We start from the raw sequence: 15,494 nt of genomic DNA on the forward strand, positions 1-15,494 counted from the left end.
AATAGATACATGGGGTAATGGTGTTCCCAGGGATCTATCCTTTTAGCAGTTGGCTTTCAGACAACTGGCCCCTTCAGAGTCCTCCCCTTTTGATGTGAAATCTGTCAGCTTCCAGGTGTCCTTCTGGTTTAGCATCTGGAAGACACCACCTTTCTTTCTTTTCTTTCTTTCTTTCTTTCTTCCTTTCTTTTTTCCACTTTTTTTTTTAATTTACATCCAAGTTAGCATATAGTGCAACAATGATTTCAAGGATAGAGTCCTTAGTGCCCCTTACCCATTTAGCCCATACCCCCCTCACAACCCCTCCAGCAACCCTCTGTTTGTTCTCCATATTTAAGAGTTTTGTCCCCATCCCTGTTTTTATATTATTTTTGCTTCCCTTCCCTTGTGTTCATCTATTCTGTGTCTTAAAGTCTACATATGAGTGAAGTCATATGATATTTGTCTTTCTCTGACTAATTTTGCTTAGCATAATACCCTCTAGTTCTATCCACGTAGTTGCAAATGGCAAGATTTCATTTTTTGATTGCCAAGTAATACTCCATAATATGTGTGTGTGTGTATGTGTGTATACACAATATACAATGGAGTATTATGTGTGTATATATATACATATATATATATACACACACACACCACCTCTTCTTTATTCATTCATCCATTGATGGACATTTGGGCTGTTTCCATACTTTGGCTATTATTGATAGTGCTGCTATAAACATTGGGGTGCATGTGCCCCTTTGAAACAGCATACCTGTATCCCTTGGATAAATACGTAGAAGTGCAATTGCTGGGTTGTAGGGTAGTTCTATTTTTAATTTTCTGAGGAACCTCCATACTGTTTTCCAGAGTTGCTGCACCAGTTTGCATTCCCACCAGCAGGGCAAAAGTGATCTTCTCTTTCTGCATCCTCGCCAACATCTGTTGTTGCTCAAGTTGTTAATGTGAGCCATTCTGACAGGTGTGAGGTGGTATCTCATTGTGATTTTGATTTGTATTTCCTGATGATGAGTGATGTTGAGCATTTTTTCATGTGGAAGACACCACCTTTGGAGTCAGGGGCTTTAGCTCTTGACCCTCTGACAAAGGGCCCTTGCCCCTCTTCCCTCAGATATACTGCAAGCCAACTTCAGACTCTTTGCTAAGCCATCAGATAAAGCAGTGTACTCAAGTGCTCCACTGAGAGTATCAAAGTAGCTTATGTTCACAGTTCCCCTGTTACATGGGCATTACCATCCTTCACACACATGGCACAGAGGCTGGGTGACTTGTCACACAAGGTTGCACAAAAAGTGGATGAGAGAATATTCAAGACCACTGGACATTCCCTCCATTTCTTTTTTTTTAAATTTTTTAAATGTTTATTTATTTTTGAGAGGGAGAGAGAGCGAGAGCGAGTGGGGGAGGAACAGAGAGAGAGGAAGACACAGAATCGGAAGCAAACTCCAGGCTCTGAGGTGTCAGCCCAGAGGCCGACATAGGGCTCAAACTCATGAGCCATGAGATCATGACCTGAGCCGAAGACAGACACTTAACCCCCTGAGCCACCCAGGCACCCCCCCCCATTTCTGACTGTAAGTGGGAGCATTGCCTCCCTCGATACCTTCCATCACCATTTTGCATTCCAGTCCTGGGATTCTGGCCTTGGAGACTCCAGGGACAGGCGGTGTAACACACAATGAGAACTCCAGGTTGGGTTGGGGGGAGTGCCTCTACAGGGAGACTTCTTCCCTCATACCCTTCTGGCTGTGTGCACTGTGACTGCATGTCCCCAGGCTGGCCGCCTTCTGACCACAGGTGGTTACAAAGTGTGCTGGGGACCTTAGGGGTGAGCCACAAGCAGCACATTCCTCCCACCTGTTCCAGAGGGTTCCCACCAGGGCGGCAGAGCCCAGTCGTGGCTTTCTCTTTTGACATGGCAAAAGGCATGGCTGATTAACCACAGCAGCTGCTGTCTGCAGAAAAGAGAGTGAATCACTTTAAAGGAACTCTCAAGCCCCCAGAAAGGAACAAAAAGGAAAAAATAATTTCCAGTCTCCTTGCCCCACCCTCTAGTCCCACTCTGTATTCCTCTCTTCACCTTCTTTATCCCTTTCTCCCTCTGTCTCTCGACTTTCCTTCTCGGTGTCTGTGTGTCTGTTTCTTTCTCTGTTTCTCTTGCGTCTCTGTGCCTCCATCTACATTTCCCTTTGAGGTCAGGGACTAACTGGGTCCCCAAGGCATGGCCTGGCATCAGGGACCATCAGCAGGCAGTACTGAGGAAGGAGAAACTCACAGAGGTGACAGCAGACTGCACAGTGTGCTCCTTAAAGAGCCACACCTGCCTCACCCACATCCTGTGCACCATTGCTTTGCTGACCCCTGGGGACAAAGGTCATGTGAGGCAGAGAGAGGGGACTGTAGTATGAGGCTGACAGGCTGGAGGAACAAACCTGCTAGGGCTCCTGTTTTGCAGAAACCACAAGAGCAGGCTTTGCTTTTTCAGAAGACTTAGCTGCTCTATGCAATGGGACAGGGCATTGTTGACATCACTGCAGAGCATCGTGGATGGCCATGGTCATTTGCAGGTGGCAACCCAAGACTGCTCTCTGTTGATTACATTGAGAAATGGGCAGAAGGAACCTAGGGTGTATCTCAGGCATCCCTGGCCCCCATGTGGGGCTCTGCAGCAGGTGGGGTGCTAGAAGTGCATTTGTGTGCTTGAGTGTCTGCAGAGGGACAGTGACAGGCAGTGAGAGGGGCATCTCCTTAAGAGTCCTTTGAAAATACCAAGTATATCCCAGGAGCAAATAAAAGCAGTTAGATCATATACCTATGTCTCAACAACAAATCAGGAGCATCTAATTAAAAAAAAATTTTTTTTAATGTTTATTTAGTTTTGAGAGAGAGAGAAACAGAGCATAAGCAGGGGAGGGGCACAGAGAGAGAGGGAGACACAGAATCTGAAGCAGGCTCCAGGCTCCAAATTTGTCACCAAAGAGCCTGACATAGATCTTGAACTCATGAACTGTGAGATCATGACCTGAGCCGAAGTCAGATGCTTAACCGACTGAGCCACCCAGGAGCCCCAAAGCATCTAATTTTTATTAAAAATATATCATTTTAACATATTTTCCTATTCATGAAGCTTTATTTTTCCCCAAAGTGCAACTGCCTGCTCTATAATACCCTGACAGTGTATTCTCAGTCACAGTAAATATTTTGAACAAGGCAGTCATCAAATTTCCACTCTGGAGGTTATTTCTAGAATCTGTCTCATGCTTCCATGAAGATAGCTCATTTCTTCCTGAAGTGGCTTTGGCTCTTTTTCGTTCCTCTCTTTCTTTTCTTCTCTCTCTTTCTCTCTCTCTTTTTTTAAGGGAGATGACTAGCTAGTCCATTATAACCATTTCTGCACAGTTAGGAAGGGTCCATTGCATTTCCGTTTTTAGAGTGATGTATTTCATGGCAATGGCTGAAGCTGGTTGGAGGGAGGCGGGGAGCCATAAGAAACCTCAGCAGGACAGCATGTGATCTGTAGAAGAGGAAATGGAATTGACAGAACATTGCTTTCAAACTGACTGACCTGGGGTCCATCTTGGGGCCAACACTGGCCCAGGGTGAAATCTTGGACCTGCAAATTTTGTCTTCAGAATCTTGGCACCTCTCTCTCTCCATAGCCCCTCATGTTGACATTGCTTGTTTTATTTATTGCTGAAGGGATATTGAATATCTGTTTACGTGTTGCTAGTGCTTTTTAAAAAGTTATTTCTAATGCTATTTAACTGGTCTTTGTGTTATGTGGAGTGATGAAGCATCTCTCCTAAGGTCTGTTCTTTGCTGTAGCCATCCCACACATGAGTCAAAATGACAGAACAGAGGCAGAGGAACACACAGCTCTCTTCACTGCTGGGTGGCACAGACATGGGAGAAGGGCTCTGTATTCTTGGATGGAGGAGACTCATGCATCAGCCCAGACATTGGCATTGAACTCGATGGTCCTATCTGATGAATCCATTGATGTGCGAAAGTTAATTTAATCTGACTAGACTCTACATCAATGGCATCAAGGTGGTCATAGAATATGCCATTACAGAACAGCAGTGCAGGGCACCTGGGTGGCTGAGTCATTAAGCATCTGACTTCGGCTCACGTCATGAGTCCCACACCAGGTGAGCATGAGCCCTGCTTCGGGTGAGCCCAGCTTGTCTCTCTCTCTCTCTCTCCCTCTGCCCCTCCTGAGATTCTCTCTCTCTCTCTCTCTCTGCCCCTCACTCACTTGCACCCTCTCTCTCTCTCTCTCTCTCAAAAAAAAAAAACAAAAAAAAAAAACAAAATACAACCCAAACCCCGCAGTGCAGGTGAATGAGGCATCACACCAACTCTCAGGAACTGTCTAGCGGAGACAAAGCTCACACACGTTTAAGATACAAGGCATAATATAGTGGGTTCCAGAAGAAAAGCTCAGAGGCTATCGGACTTCAATGAAAGGCAGATGACAAAAGGAAAGTTTTAAGGAGGAGATGGTTTTTGCCTTGAGGGGTACATAGCATATCAGCGGGCACAGGGAGCACGTTATGGATGATCTGGACTGGCAGACTAAGGAATCTGTTTCTATCTACTAGGTTAAGAGAAGGGGTGACAAATACACTGCCCATCTGCCACCACCCATCTTACTCCCATACCTATGCCTGCCACACAAAAATACCAGTAATTGATCATGGCACTTCTTCCTGGCCTGAGTATGGCCTCAGGATCCATGGGCTTCTCAGCATATAAACACAAAAATACTAAATGTCTTGTGGCAGCCATGGAGGTGCCCTTTTGGATCTGCCTTCAAGGGACACTCTCGCAGGGAGCACAGCTGATTGACACCTTCCAGCAGTCATGCCTTCAGGTCTGTCATGGTGTCCACATCTGGTCAAACTTCTTCCAGCTGCTCCTGGCCAATGACTAGGCATGGCAGGGCTATTGGAACAGGGTCATTCTTGCCCTTGGAGATGCCTCTTGTGGCAGCTCTGACTTCCCATCAGTCTGGCCAAGACTCTGAGCACTGCTCTGAGGTCTGAGGCTCTTCCCACCCAACGCTCTCTCCCTTCCCTGCACAGGTATTAGACCTGCATTGTGTGAAGGACTCCCTGCCTAGTCCTGCTCCCTCTTCCCATCTTTCTTAGGTATTTCTCCCTCAAATTCTTACACCTTTAATCTCAACTTGGTGTCTGCTTCTGGGAGGACTTGAACCGACACATGACCATTCCCAATTGACTGAGTTGCATTTAAATCAAAAACTTTTTTGCCATTTCTGCTCTTGAAAGTGGGAATCCATTGACAATTTGGAGACAGGGGAATGACCTGGTTAGAGCAGTGTATGCAAAATGCATTCTACTAGAGTCAAGAAGTCACTTAGGGGGCTGTGGCAGTAGTTCAGGTGATAGAGACCTGGACTAGGGCAGTATAGCGGGAATTGGGAGGGGGATACAGGTGACACTGCCACATTCACTTGAACTGACTGCCCTGTCACTTGTGTCTCTCCCACCAGTGTAGAGAAAAATGATAAATAGTGGCATTTAGTGGAAAGAACACTGACGTAGAATTCAGGAAGCCTGGGCTCAGCTCCAGCACTAACTAACGAGGCACCCAGGAAATGAAAGCCACTATGACCTCAGCTTACGTCACCTGTGAATGGACATTGTGGGTGGGACAACCTGATCTTGAAACTCCACTCCTGTCTCACACGCTCTCTTACCTCTTTAACCTTGTGGTAAAAAGTACATAGAGCATGATGTTTACCACCTCAACCATTTCTAAATGTACACTTCAGTAGTGTTAAATGCACTCACACTGTGTGCCATCATCACCACCATCCATCTCCAGATGGTTCTCTTCTTGGAAACTGAAACTCTGGCCCCATAAAACACTAACCACCCCACCCCCACCCCTAGACCCTGGAAACCACGACCTCACTTTCCATCTCTATGAATTTCACTACTCTAGATATCTCATATGAGTAGAATCATACAGTATTTGTCCTTTTTGTGTCTGGCGTATTTCACTTAGAATGATGTTTTCAAGATTCATCCATTTCGTAGCATGAGTCAGAATTTCCTTTCTTTTAGAGACTGAATAATGTTCCACTGTAAATCTATACCACATTTTGTTTATCTATTTGTCCATTAATGGACCTTGGATTGCTTCCACCTTTTGGCTATTATGAGTAATGTTGCTATGAACATAGATGTGCAAATATCTGTTTAAGTCTCTGCTCTCAATTCTTTTTGGTGTATACTGTCATATTGTGATTTACAATAAGAAATACATATTTGGTATCCATCCTAGTTCTAGGCACAGAGCTCCTAAAGACACTGGAATTTCCTAAGTGACAAGAGAGAAAAAGGTGTCTTTTGTTATGTTAACGAGGTGACTTTTGGAAGGCCTGTAGGTAACCAAAAGTGGAGAGCTGGTTGCCAGGGGAACCAACTGCATTAGAGGGCTGGAACTCTCAGTCTCCTCCCCCCTCCCCCCCCCCCCCACTTCAGGAGTGGGGAGCGGGGCTGGAGGTTGAGTTCAGTCACCAATAGCCAACAATTTAATAAATAATTTCCAATGTAATGAAGCTTTTATAAAACCCCAAAAGGAGAGAGTTTAGAGAGCTTCTGGATTAGTGATCACTTGGAGATTTGGGGAAAGTGCCACCTTTGGAAGAGCATGGAAGCTCTGAGACCTTTAACCATACCCCGCCCTGTGCATCTTTTCCGTCCGGCTGTTCCTGGGTTAAAGCCTTTTGTAATAAACCAGTAATCTAGTAAGTAAAATGTTCCTCTGAGTTTTGTGAGCTGCTCCAGCTAATTAATTGAACCCGAAGAAAGGGATCATGGGAATCTCCAATCTATAGCTGGTAGTCAGAAGCACAGTTAACTACCTGGACTTTTGATTGGTGTCTAAAGTAGGGGCAGAGGTCAGTCTTGAAGGACTGAGACCTTAACCTGTGAGATCTGATACTATCTCCAGGTAGACTGTCAAAAGTGAGTTAGTTGCTTGGTGGTGTAGAAAAAAAACCCCACAAATCATAATTGGAGTCAAAATTCTAATACCCAGAAGTAGAATTGCTAAAGCACATTGTAAGGCAGTGTCTTCCCAAACTTTCCAACAGAGTACCCACAACAGCCATTACGAATAAATTTGTCCACTAGCAGTTGTCCAGAATTGGCCAGCATATCACAATCTTTTAAAAATTCACACAAAGTTTGGCATTCTGCACCACATTGTATCCTTGTTTGCTTTGATATAAATATGATGTTCTAAATTGCACCCCAATTTAAGGAAAATTTCACTCTGCAGAGCACAGGAAAGTGCCTGTTTTAAGGCGTGCCTGGTTTTTCCTGTGGCTTTCCGAGGCTCGCCATGACTGCAGCATCAGGTTTGATGAGCACACAGAACTAGGTTATCTTTAAGACCCCTTCTAGCTCTCACATTTCTATGAATGATGTAAAACAACACCCTCCCAGGGGAATCGCCATGTTAAAGATGAAGTGAGACAACGATGCATGGTATTAGCCAAGGGAATGAGTCACTAAAGATGGGAATGTCAGGAGTTCACATATCTGGGATGGAGACTGGAAATGGAGACGGGAATATTTCTAGAGTTGAAATGTCAGAGGCACAGCCCCTGGTGGGTCTGCACAAGAGAAGCATTATATTAGGAGAGGCTGAGCCCTCCCTGGACTTGTTTCCCAGTGTCTGCAGCTGAGAGGTTCTAGAAGGTTATCCTGGCTTTGACTCATCCATATGTTACCATAACAGAGAAGTACTTAGCCCTGTTACATGGATTCTGTGGAGAATTAGTGAGGAATCCCACTGTGGATTTTATGTTGGGTTTTACATTTTCTGAATCTATGGATTCTCCTTTGGGGGTGTTTATGGGCAGAGTGGGAAGTATGTGACAAAGGAGCTGTCATGGATCAGCAGAGCCTCTCTGTGATTCGGTAGCAGCCATGCAGGGAGAGCACCCTGAGAAGATACTTTATGTATGCAGGCATCTCTAGGTTTTATCCAAGGAAACAGGAGCAAGGAGCTGTTGGAAACACTTCCAAATCAATTTAGCCAATACTGTAGCTGCCACTTCCCATCGATTTTGAGCCTATGTATGGCCAGAGCTGACAATGGACTGGTTTGCATTTCACTGCTTTTGATTTCCCCTGACAGCCTGTGGTAGAAATGCAAACAAGTATGGGGAAAGGGGAGGGAGAGCCAGGAAAGGCTTAGGAAATCTCCCAAGGGAGCAAACAGTCTTTGAATGAGTGAGTGGTCACTTTGACATGAAGTCCCTTGAGGGAGAGGAATGGGACTGAAAATCAAAATCAAAACCAATTAATTAATAATTAATAATAATGTTAATTTTGATTAATAATTAATGTTAATTTCATATTTCATTACTCTCACATCCTCAGGATGTGAGGAAGATCGTAATGGCCTACACTCTCACGATACTTGCACACAAGTACCCTCATGCTAAGGATATCCCTCCCAGATTCCCTTTCAGGAATGAAGGATCCATCCCCCAGCTGCTGAAGTGTCACCAGCAGACAGCTGTCTTCTGGAAATAACATAGCTGAAGAGAGCTGCTTTGCCCAAGGTCACGGCCCCTTTCCAAGACTGGCTACAGACCCAACATAATACAGGAGAAAACTTGCGAGAGGCAGAGAGAGGGAAGACAGATCAGAAACGGCCTTGGTTGCTGACTGGCAACTCTGATAGTGGCTGAGAGGTGGGTGGTGTGAGCCACAGACATTTCAGGGTGAGGATGGGAGTGGAGCATGGGCAGCAGCAGGAGAGGCCACTAAGACAAAGGCTGATGATTCCCGGTCTGAGAACTGCCCCAGTGAAGCCAGGGCAGGGCAGTGGACCAGGCACGCCATTTTCCCCTAGTTGCCACAATGACAGGTGAGACCTGGAACATGTGTGTGGCCTCGGGGGGGGGGGGGGGTGGGGGGTGGGGGTGGGGGGGGTGGGGGGGGTCAGGAGCAGGAACACCCTGAATTAACTAAGAGGACTCCAAATTGGCAGAGAAACCTTGTAATCAGCCAAGAAATCACTGATTTATTTTTGCATACTTATGACTACGAACTTTTACCTGCTACATGGTGTTTGCAGTTTGGATAATGTCTTAACTGCTTCTCATTGCTAGGGTACAAGTGTGCCAGGCTTGCTAAACCACAGGCCAAGGCTGGCAGAGGACTGCTTGCAGGGGGACCTGCTTCCTCCTGGGGTGGAAGTCAAGTCATATTCAGTGCTGGGAATCTGACATAGCTCAGTAAGCAACCCAACAAAGTTCTATTTGCAAGGGTGTGGCTGTCAGGGAGATGCCCTGCTCAAATGTCCCCCCAGAACCTTCTGCAGAGAGCACAGCTAACTGATAGCCTCCAGGTGCTGCACCCTGGGTCCACAGTGGCAGTCATGGCAGGCCACACTTCTCCGGTCTGCCCACAGGGGTACTAGAGCCAGGCCATTTCTTCCCTCTAGGAAAACTGCATCCGGGCAGCCCTGAATCAACTCCCTACGGGCCCCGCTGGGACTCACAGGATTGCTCTGAGGCCTGAGGCCTGTCCAGCCCTCCTTCCCTCTCTCGTCTTTCAGGTGTCACACCTGTGTTGCAGGACAAAGGCCCTCCCTGCCTATTACTGCTCCCTCCTCTCTATCACAAGAGTTTCCTCCAGTCTTTTGCATGACTACTCTGGTCTTGGCATCTGCTTCTCAGAGGTCCTGAACTGATGTGAAGGAGAAGGAAGAAATCCTCTGGAAATTGCTGTGCGAGGAAATAAGAGATGACGTGATTATTTGGACCCAGGAACAAGACCTCACTAGAGAGAAGTAGGGATTCTCAGTGTAGCATGTCTCCCTTATTTGAATCCATTCCTGGCCAGGTTCCCTGGACCCCTGTCTGGGTTCTGAGGTTGGAGAACATGACACAAAAACCTTGATTAAACTTGTGACCCCCTGGGGGGCCTCTACCAGAATACAACCCAGTGGGACAGAGGAGCAATTCTCCCCAACATTGACCATCAGCCCAGCTTAGATCCCTAAGATCTCCAGATGTTTCCAATGGAGATCCATCCCCAGACCTGCAGCAGCCATCCTGGGGAGACAGCAAGGCCACAGGAGGTACAAAGCAATTGAAATCCTGTTTGTTTATTGTTTTATTTCTCTAACTTAGCCCCTCCAACTTCAAAATCTTATGGTTTTATTCAGTATAGGTCTCGCCACCCTGACCTGACTGCAAAGTCCTTGATATCAGGAATTATGTGTGCATTTCATTCTAATTCTATATTCCATTGAGTGCATATGGCCCCTTACCCATGGGCATTGTAGAAATACTGTTTAATGATGGTTATATTTCCAATTGCTATTCTTCCTAACAGTGAAGGCTTATGTTTGTGATGATAATGATCAAAACATTTGGAGATATAGAAAAGAAACTGTTTCTTCAAAGGACTAATTTATCAAGTCACAATTAGACATTGGACACAGTGATGGCAATAGGCATAGGCTGGGTGTAGGAACACGAATACAGGTGAGTAAGAACTGATCCCTGCCATGAGCTCAGAGCCTGATGGGAACACAGACACAAATCAATAGGTCTGATAAAATCAGAGAAGAGCTACAGAAGTACTGGGACCAAAGTACTCTGATGGCACAGGAGAGGAATGACTAATTTATCTTGAAGAGCTCAGGAAGGCTTTGGAGAGAAGCAGTAATTGAACTGGGTCTTAAAAGCTGAGTAGGTGTTTGCCAGCTGTCCCAGTCCATTCGGGCTGCTATAATAAAATACCGCAAACTGGGTGGCTTAAACAGCAGACATTTATTTCGGGAGGCTGGGAAGTCCCAGATGAAGGTGCCAGCTGATTCACTTCTTTGGTAAGGCCTCTCTTCCTGGCGTGCAGCTGCCTTCTTGCTGTGTGCTCCCATGGCCCTTCCTCCATGATGCAGGTAGAGGGGAGCAAGATTTCTCTTCTTCTTATAAAGCCACTGGACCCTCATGACCTCATCTAACCCTAATTACCTCCCAGAGGCCCCACCTTCAAAAACCATCACATTGGGGATGAGGGCTTCACCATACAAGCTTTTTTGGGGGGCGTAGACACAAACAGTCATCCCATAACACTAGCTGACAACAGGGTGTGAGAGGAGGATATCCAAGAAAAGGAAAGAAAGATTCTACAAAGGCAGTGAGACAGGGAAATCATGGTCTTTCCCAGAATGTGCTAGAGCACAGAGGCTTGGGGGGAAGGTGGCCACTCATAGGTAACAAAGCAGCTCAGCTGTAAATTTTTAAGGCCCTTGAACATTGAGGAATCTTGACTCTTGGAGGCAATGGAGAACTCTCTAGGGTTTTGTCATATTTTGTATTTTGAGTATAAAAGCACTACTGTCTTTTTAAATACAGAAATACCAATAGTTGGCTTTTTTCCTACCTTATCCATATTCACTCAAAGACTCCAGTTTATAGAGATGGCCAATCACCCTCTGACTTTTGACTTTGAGATGAAATCACCAGTTTGTTACTCTCAAAAAATATATTACGTGGAACAGGACATTTTTTTCCCCTGAATTTTCCTTTCTGAGAATAAAGGTCATTTTTCCTTTTTCAAGTTTATGAAAAGCCTGTTATTTAAATTGTGTGTGTTTTCTGAGTTTCCCAGGTCTCACATCTAGGGAATAAGAAACATTTAGCAAGAATAGGAATAAAACACTATTTCCTTTCCTCTGTTTCGATCTACCTGGGGTGGGGTGGAACGCGGGACCCTCAGATCATCCCCAAAGGGCTTGCAAGTCCCCGGAGGAGGATCTCCGTGTTCTCGGAGCCCAGTCCTCATCTGCCCGTGGGTTTGGAGCCTGCCCCAATCACTGTGTGAGATGCCCCTGCTTCAGAACGCCCAGCTCTGCAACTGCCCGGCTCGCTGGGCGCCACTGCGACCTTAGGGTGCTTCTGAGTGGTGATTTGTGATCGGGCCACCAGTCCTACAAAGCCATCTGGCCAGGGACAGGAAAAAGGTTGCTGGCAGTGGGGGCACTACATACATCAAGGCCAACGCAGTGTGTGAGCCAACGCAGGGGAAAGCGGATTGTTCCGGAATAAGGCGGCGAAGGGGGGCGGGGGCAGCTGGACCGGGAGGAGAGGCTTCGCAGTGCAGGGTAAGGAGGGCTCCTCAAACGCCCCAGGTGTGAGAGAAGAAAAGGGAAGCCTGAGGGCAGAGTGAGGATGACAGCCCCCGAAGGGGTGGGGGGGTACGAGAGCCTGGAGTTACAGAACTGGTTCGGTGAGAAGGGGGGGGGGGTGTGGGGGAGGGGCACGGGGTCAGAGGTCCTCTGTGTCCTGTTTAGATGCTCCAGATCCGAGAGAATTCCACAGATGAAGTAATGAGGTTCTTGGATGAAGAGCCAGCAGGTCAATACACCCTTTTTAATCCCCTGAGACATGTTTGCTCTTTGAAGTGTGTTCTAAAAACTTAGAGCCAGCCTCTAAGGGCCAAGGCTGAACCGCTGCTCATCTGAGACCATCTAGAAGTCTGTTTGGAATCCATATGGCCAAACCAGAATCTTCTCTGCAATGCTGTTACTGAAAAGCAAAGCCTCTTGCTGATGCCCAAAGCAGGGCTCCCTCTGGATGGGCTCCCAGCTCTGGCGCAGGCCAGTTGGAGGAGCCGCAGGGAAGCTGGCTGGTCTGGCTTCCCTGGGCCTCCCTCTTGGGATTGGCAGGACCCTGGGGAAGGCCAGCCCCTGGGGACTGGCCCTGGTTACCCCAGGGCAGCATCCAAAGTCCAGGACAGGCCCTGGGGAAGAGAAGTCGGTGGCTCTGGGACTGCTGAGTCACCCTGGATGCAGTGAGAGGCCATCCTGAGGGCGTGCTGCTGCCAGGAGAGGGTGAGCCTGCCTGTCTCCACTGACAGCAGCGGTGGGTAGTGGCTGTATCCTCCACATCCTGTGCCTTAGCCACGAGGGTCACCAGCTCATACCCCGGAGGTGTCCCAAGGGCCGGCCAGGTGGCCTGCCTCTCCTTGCTCAAGAAAGGCTGGAGATCCGGGCTGCGAAGGAACAGGCTCCTGTTTCACTCTCATCCTCTGCTCTTCTGTGCCCTTTCTATTTATTCCTTGATATCTCTGTCATCCCCTTAACATGGTTTTGCTTGAATCTTAATGGGCTCTTGTAGCTGCAGGGTAAAGTTTCAGCCTTGACCTGGTATTTAGTGTCCTACACCATTGGGACCAACCCGTTGGGGCACGTACTGGGACATGCCCCGGGACAGCCCTGGTCTAACAATGTGGTTCATTCCCCGGGCGATTCTCCACTACTCTTCCTGGGACCGGTCTCCTCCAGTGGCCTCACACTGGGTGCCCTCCTCTCCTTCCTACCACCTGCTGAGTCTCTCAGCCTTCCCAGACGCCAGCCCACCGTGCTCTTTCTTCAGCCTGTGAAAGCAGAGAGCAAAGAATAGGGACTTTGAGACTTACAACTCTGAACTTAAATCCCAGAGTCATCTTCCTATGACTAGTCATCATCCTTCCATCCTTCTACGACTAGCTGTGTGACCTCGTACAAGGCACACACCTCTTTGGCCTTCTGTTTCTCTTCCCGTGACGATGGTCTTAGGCTCACTGGAGAAAGAGGATGATGTCTTGAGTGCCAGGCACATAGTAGGGACTCATCAATGTTGACTCCACCCTCTTCTGTCCACACCCCCTCTTATTCTATCACTCCTTTGGAACCCATTATATCTATATAGTGATAATATATTAATATAACTATAATATTTATTATTTTATTATGCTTGTGTCCTGACTCCTCTAACTGAATTGATTGTATATTTTTCATTCATTCTTTGTTAGATTTTTTTAAGCTTATTTTTTTATTATGAGAGAGAGAGAGAGAGCATGAACAGGGGAGGGGCAGAAAAAGAGAGAGAGAGAGAGAATCCCAGCAGGCTGACTTGGGGCTCAATCCCACGAACTGTGAGATCATGACCTGAGCCAAAATCAAGAGTTGGACACGTAACAGACTGAGCCACCAGGTGCCCTTCTTCGTAAGAATTTTTAATGAAGGGTCTATTATTCTCCATGTGTTGTGCTAGGCACTAGGGATTCAAAGAGAAAAAGTACTGTTCCTACTGGGAAACCTGGTCTCCGACCTCTATTTATTTGTAAAGTTACCATAAATAGTTTTTAGGGACAGGCAGAGTAAAAATAAAATATTTCTCCACCTAGTAATATGCTAACAGGTGCCAAATAAATATTTGTTGAGTCCTTAGCTTTGAAGTTTTAGATGAAAAGTGTGAATTGCCTTCTGATATTCTTATTATTTTATTTCCAAGCTTAATATATTCCAGGTGTGACCGAATAGGAAAACTTGGACCTTCCAAGCGGAAATGCTGGGAGAAGATTGCTCATAGCCTGCAAGGATTTACCCCGGGCTTCCTGTAAAACCATCAGCCTCATATGACTCCGTGTGTGTGTGTGTGTGTGTGTGTGTGTGTGTGTCCCCTGGGTGCTACAAGAGAAGCATGGGCTGCAGAGAGGACTCCAAGCCTTTCAAAGTGAAAAATCCCTCAGAAACTAATTGACTGCCAAAGGGGAAATAACATTCAGTTTACAAAAATGTGAGTTACAGGCAAAATGTAAGGCACAAACGTGTCACCTAAAGTCTAGTTACCTCCTACTTCCCCAGCCTTGTCCCAGTGGTGGTTTATGCTGCATGAGGGTAGAACCGGTTGTGTAACGACTATAAGAAGTCTTTGACCCACTATTTATGAAAAAATGCTGGACGATAGTACATCGCTAATACTTACAAATGTCCAGCTTCTCTCTGTGAAGGAGCTCCAGTAGCCACACTACATCTCCAGCTTTACGGAATAACCCAGTAGCCAGTGGGCAGAATATGTGGGCCTGGATTCATGGCTCGATGCCAGGAGTCTGCTAAGGAGTGGCTTCTTGCTATCACATTCTCGTTCCGCATTTAAGGCCCTTTGTCCGTGATCTCCACCTGAGGTCGGCCAGCTCTCGGTGAGCAATGTGAGCTTACTCCACTTGTGCTTATGATCCATGGCAACCTAGAGAACTTTCTGCAATCCTACATTCTGTTGTTTCACCAGATGCCGTATGTCACCTACAGCTGCCATTGTAACAACGGCAGTAATTAAAGTTTACATTTCTGCAGGAGTTTTACAACCTACAAAGGGCTTTTACCTGCATCCTCTCACTCAGCCACAAATGTGACCATATTATTTCCCTGTCTATAAGCCGATAAGTGGTTCCTGCTGCGTGCGGGATGAAGTCCAGGATTCTTACCATGGCATTCAAGGCTCTCATGGTTGTAGCCACAAGTGCTCTCGCTAGCCCCCTTTACTGCCTCCCCATCTCACTAACCACTTCGTGCTCCAGGACGTCCAACTGCTGACAGCTCACAACCATGTATCACCCTTTCTCTCCTCCTTCCTATCTTGGCTTTTTCTGGCCCTTTGGCCTAAC

General features: G+C 46.8%; 1 long non-coding RNA gene across 1 annotated transcript in view; it reads right to left on the reverse strand.

Annotated features, from left to right (window-relative positions):
* The window catches only part of LOC128315675 (uncharacterized), a 76,340-nt gene extending 61,278 nt beyond the window's left edge, over window positions 1-15,062 (reverse strand). The window contains exon 1 of the long non-coding RNA XR_008298701.1: window positions 14,816-15,062. This is a non-coding gene — a long non-coding RNA (uncharacterized LOC128315675). The remainder of the gene's footprint in view (window positions 1-14,815) is intronic.
* Between the last annotated feature and the right edge of the window lie 432 nt (window positions 15,063-15,494).

This window comes from Acinonyx jubatus, chromosome B2 (assembly GCF_027475565.1).
Source record: "Acinonyx jubatus isolate Ajub_Pintada_27869175 chromosome B2, VMU_Ajub_asm_v1.0, whole genome shotgun sequence".
NCBI lineage: Eukaryota > Metazoa > Chordata > Mammalia > Carnivora > Felidae > Acinonyx > Acinonyx jubatus.